This window comes from Camelus dromedarius, chromosome 3 (genome assembly GCF_036321535.1).
Source record: "Camelus dromedarius isolate mCamDro1 chromosome 3, mCamDro1.pat, whole genome shotgun sequence".
NCBI classification, from domain to species: Eukaryota; Metazoa; Chordata; class Mammalia; order Artiodactyla; family Camelidae; genus Camelus; species Camelus dromedarius.
In genome coordinates this window covers 61423591-61429590 of record NC_087438.1, presented here as the reverse complement: position 1 = coordinate 61429590, position 6000 = coordinate 61423591, and positions in this window count along the sequence as shown.

The following is a 6000-nucleotide window of genomic DNA, read 5'->3' as shown; positions in this document are numbered from 1 at the left end:
TGTTGTCAGATTTTCCAGTTTTTTCAAGAGAAGCTGGAAACATGTTCATATGGAGTGTGTGCGTGTATGTGTGTGTGCGTGCATAAAACCAACTAATCAAAAAAAAAAAAATTCACTGTTCAGTCTAGAAAAAGGAAAGAAGGAAAAAAGAAAGTCAGCGAGCCATTTCTCTGAATTATCCTTTAGAGAAGTCATCTTCCAGGAGCCTGAGGAGCAGATCATCTGAGTGTCATTTTCAAACTGCGTTCAAGTCTCCGCTCCGCACACATAAGACCTGCCTGCGCAGGCAGCAGGTATGCGTCATTAGGCAGAAAAGCCAGGCCCGCCCCAAACAGGGCTTCCTTAGGCCAAAGTGCAAATGAGAGTCCCTGGGGATCTGGTTAAAATGCAGACTCTGACTCAAGTCCGGTCTGGGGCAAAGCCTGAGACTCGCATTTCTATGGAACTTGCTGCTGTTGCGATGTTGCTGGTGCACACTTTGAGTAGGCAAGATTTTAAAGTAGGATTTCCCAACATTTTTTGGACCACGATCTAAAATAACAAATGTATTCTACTTGGCAACCTAGAACACATATACAAAATAGATATATAATTGAAACACAGACAAAAGTTATTTTATTGTATGGAGGGTACCTTGATTTTTTTATTCGATTCCACTGTTTTAACCTATCCTATTATATATTTTTTTAATATTGATCTGTTTTTACTCATTAAAGAGATTTTATGACCCACTAATAGGTGATGCTATAAAGCTTGGGAAATACTTCCGTTAAATTTGTATTCAAACCCTTTCTACTACATTTTTTTTAAAGTATCTTTCCATCTTTTTAAAGGATAGAACAAGAAGAAAAAAATCTGTAAATGTTTCCTGAGGATTGTAGATCACCAGAGATGACAGTAACAGCTAACAAGGTTTAAGCACTTCTATTCTTTAGGAGGGTGGTTAAGCACAGACCTCAGGATTCTCACCCTAGCATAGCCACCCACAAGCTGTAAAACCCAGGCAAGTTACTTAACCTCTCTGTGCCCAGTTTCCACATCTGTAAAGTGTAGGTAACAATAATACAAATGCCTCATGGGGCTTTTATGAGGACTGCTGTATAGGTAAAGCTGTGTACATATAGGAAAAGGTACTGCACGCAACAAGTGTCATTGAAGTGTTTGTCATTGCCGTCATTATTACTGGGTACTTTGTAGGAGTGTGTCATTTAGCTTCCTAATAATCCCATGGGATATTATAGCAGAACTGTTTGGTGGCCCAGTTTACAGCCTTTCCCACCTACTTCTTTGCTGACAAATTCCCATTTACTCAGGGCATCCATCTCTCACAGGTGATTCAGGGGTGGGTATAGCTCAATGGTAGAGCACGTGCTCAGCAGGCATGAGGTCCTGGGTTCAATCCCTGACATCTCTATTTAAAAAAAAATAAGTGATTCAGGAGTGAATCCTAGTTGGTAAGATGATCACAAAAAACCCTCCTCCCTTGCCAGTGATGAATTAAGGAAGAACATGTGATTCAGCTCTGGCCAATGAACCATAAGGCATCTGGGAAACATTTCTTCTCTCTTAAAGTAAAACAGAAGAAAGAAACTTCCTATCTGCTTACACTGCATGTTATTATGTCTAGCTGTGATGGCAGAAATTGCAGCATTCATTTGGCAGCCATGAGGGAAGCCAAAGACAACAAAGTGAAAGGCACGCTCATGGACATGGGGAGGTCTGGCTATTGTCTCCACTAGGGGTGAGGAAGGTGAGGCATAAAGCAAGGATAGGAAATTTCCAAGAGTCACACTAAGGAAGTCACCTATTCTTTATCCACTATGCTACCATAGCCCCACTTTTAAAGAATTCATAATTATTTTCTTTAAATGCCCTAAAGATATGAATTGATACATGTGGAAAACATTTCCAGAATCAGTTGCCCATCTCAGGACCTTTAAGGTCAGTTAAGATGATCATTTGTTGGGGGTAGGTAGGTTGTGAGCCTGTCAATACGTACAGCAATTACACGTTTACTTTGCGCCATTCTCCACCACTTGGTACATGTTTATTACTTGCAATTATTCTCTTCTTATTACATGTCTATGGATTAGTTTTTCTCTACGTAGGCTGTCGATTTCATAAGTACTCTGATTAACAACCTTGACCCAAGGTGTTATTGACTAATAATAGATTAACCCATCACTGTTTTCAGACTGTTTATGTTTTTAACACGTATCTTCCCTAAGAGGGGTTTAAATACTTTGGAATTTCAGAGCCTCTAGTAGGGATATTAGAGTATTTAGTGGGGAAAGGAACCACTTTGACCCCTAAAAATAACAGCCCTTCAAGGAGCTGCCTTGGAATCTTGAGTCTGACATTTCTCTTCCAAAACATAGCAGGCATAATTTTCGTGGCAAACTCTCTTATTATTCCAGTGAACATAGGAATACCCAAATAAAAAAGTATTACAGAGGCATGATGTTTAAAATTTACTCAGTCATTTTACAAACTCACAACAGCCTCATTTGGTTTTTTAAATCAATATTTTGATTTTAAGAAACACAACTTCCTTTAAGATTTTAGCATCTCTGAAATTGGACAGGATCTTGCAATTTTTGTCAGCCAAGCAGGAATCATGATGCAGTTGCCACTGGCTGTGCACAAACTTTTAGTTATTTCTTGTGGCAAGACTGGAAAATTCTAAACCCATGTCTTTTCAGGCCCACCTGGGTTGCGGTTGCTATCTAAAAACCTTCTGTTGATATCTTTTGGTAAGATGAAGAAAGCCACAGCATAAAAACTTATAAATAGGTATCAGAAGCTTGGTGGGGGGGGTGTACAATGACAGCATTCAAGCAATCTTTTGGAAAATGCTGCATCAACATACATAGGGATTAATAAATCTGAAAAGGGGAACCTGAAAAGATGGACTCCAAAGAAATTTTAGGAGTACCTTAACTAATTATCTGACTTCTATTTTCCTTTTTCGATATACAAGAGTAAAATATGACAAAAATCTGTATATAGGGCTAAAAGAACTCTTTCCACTACAAAAATAAATAATAATTCTAAGGGATAAAAAGATTGCCAATTTAATTGGCATCATTCTTGTCCTTTCTTAATGATACCTAAAATTATGCTGCATCTTCAAGTCAATGGCATCTTTAAGTCTATGAATATATTAGCCATAGAAGAGCAAACAGGATCAGAAAGGCTAAGTGACTTACACATTTGCACGTGTATACACACATATATACACAGGACTAAGAAAATAGGTCTTTTCTAAGCACTGCAGTATTGTGCCTCTCCTCTGGTTAGCATGTGGGCATGAACCAGTTTCCTAAGTCTCCCTCTAAATCAAGGATTCAATTTGGAGACAGTATTTGCCACCCATGGAATGTTACCTGCATTTTTTCTTAAACTCAGTGCATATGAAATGTAAAATGACATAGCAAGGATCATGTTTTCTCTTAACATAAGTCATCGTGAAGAAGGAAATTGATTGTCCAGATTGTAGGTAAGCACTGCAGTTGTATGAGACACAAACTGTATGTGTTAGGGGGAAAGTCACATTGTACACACATGCTCTGTCTGCTATCACATGTATGTTACCTCAGAGCCTGTCAGCCCCTGGAGAAAGTCACATGCTTTTACTAGGTTGATGTGCAAAACCCACAGTGCAAAACATTGTGATGATCTCCAGGTTATGTTTCAGAGTTTAGCTTCAGTGATCAATGATGTAAAGGAGAGATAAAAACCTCCCCAAATTTTAAAATCAGAAAGTGCCTGAGGGGAATTCTAGTTTGATTCCGGTATTTGTAAGCTCAGATTTTTACAATCCCCTGCTAGACCACAAGGAAATATTTCTTTGAAAGAACAGTATGTCCTGGGAAAGAAGTTGGAAACCATATAGGAGCTCCTGGACTGTACGATGGTGCTGAAGCACTCAGGGTTTAAGAAAGAGGCCAAAGACTATATTTGTAATACCTTCAGAATGCAATGCTTTAAATTAAAAACAATAAATCTTTCTAAATTCCACTGATCTGCCAATAGTGATTTGGAAACTGAAGCACAGATCATTCAGATGAACAGATCGGTGGAAGGGTAAGGACAAAATCCAAGACAATTTTTCCTGCCATGAGGACATTGAGAGCAGTCTGCCAAAAGGACAGTTTTATGGCTACGTTGACTTGGGGGGCGCGGGTGGGCAGGGAGAAGGGTAAAGCTTATGTACCATAAAAATCCTAACAGATCCATTCTCAGTCAGACAATGATATTAAAATCCTTACCCTAACTTAATTTTACCTTTGTTAAGGCAAATCATGAACAATTTAAGAAACAAATTTAGGGCTAGATATTTTTTCCCAATGCCATCTCAACAGCTAGTCAAATTTAGGGATTTTTTAGACAGTAATAATCTAATCAACACAATTCTTTGGCAGTGCACAGTTATAAAGTGTTAAGTGGAATCTCCAAAGGCCTTAAACCTGAGTTATTTTTCATGCAAATCTAAAATATCCAGGCCTTATGTTCAAGAAGAGGAAATAATCACCATCAGTGAAAATTCTTCTAAGTTACTGTCTATATCTACATTTGCGAAGTATCTACTTCCTCTTAAGGAAATGTTATATAAATAATCAGGAGCACATCTCAGTTCTGGGACATTATGTCAGAGTTAAAAGAAGAAAACCTCAAGAAATACCTTCTTTTAAAGTTCAGGCAAAAAGATTTTTTTTTCTATAGTAATAAAAGGTGTGTAGAAAATTTAGTTTGAAATAATAAAACATGAAGTTTGATAATGGACAAAACTCCTTTTCCAAATCAGTGTCCTTTTTTTCCTTATTATTTACATAAACTAAACTTTTGTTGCAGAATATTTCTACAAGCATCCAGTTTTGTTATGATTTTCATCTCAACCAATTTCAGAGAAGCCAGGCTGGAAATTTTTAACATTTCTTGGATAATTTCAAATAAATAAATATCTCTTTTCATATAGCCCAGCAGTTTGCAACAGGGACAATTTTGCCTTCTCCCCTGCCAAACTCACCAAACTGTAGGGGGAATTTGGAAATGTCCAGATACACGTTTGGTCATCATAACGGGGAGAGAGGATGAGGTGCTACTGGCATCTAGTGGGAAGAGATCGGGGAGCTGCTAAACATCCTACGATGCACAGCACAGCCCCGCCCCATAACAGGAGTATCCCACCCAAAACGTCGATAGTGCCGAGGTTGAGAAACCTTGATAGAGACACATCTTTGTTTCTCTTTATTTGAACTATGCAATGTGCCACAGGACCCTTGGAATAGAATTTGGTGCTCAAGGAGAGAAAACAATTTAACACACACCCTTCCTGCCGCATGCACTGCCAGCACCTTAGACCATTCCTCCATGAATTCTTGTGTGGAATACTCGATCACCTCCCGCTGGCCTCTCTGTTTCTACTTCTGCTCCCTCTACTCCAGTCTCCCCTGGAGCCCAGAATGGCTTAAATGACTGGCAGAGAGGAAGGTTTCCCTCGCAGTGGTCCACACTGATGTCAATATCCTCTGAGGCCCTGCAGGATGTCCCTTCCGCCTCCCTCTCTCCTCAGGTCACACTGGCCTGGCAGTTGCTCATATTACCTTGATTCGTCGCACCTCAGAGCCTTCCAGTTTTGCCCCCACCCCTCTTTAGTCCTTCGTATCTGTCAGATTTAATCTCAATTCTTGGAAATGTTCATTAATCCATCTTCACTAGATAAAGTCAATCTGCTATAAACTCTCATAGCCCCTTGCACTTTTTTCTTCATATTCTTCATAACTTGCATTACACACTCATGTAAACTATCGCTGCTAGGTGACCATAAGTATGTTGAGTGCAGAGCCATTACCTAACCTGCCTATTTTTCCCTCTCCAAGGCCCAGCACAGTACCTGATATAGTACCTTGATTGTATTATTGAATAAATGTATCCCAGGTTTTGCCTTCTAGGATAGTTACCACAATTGATGGGGGTTGGAATAAATGTTTCTTACGT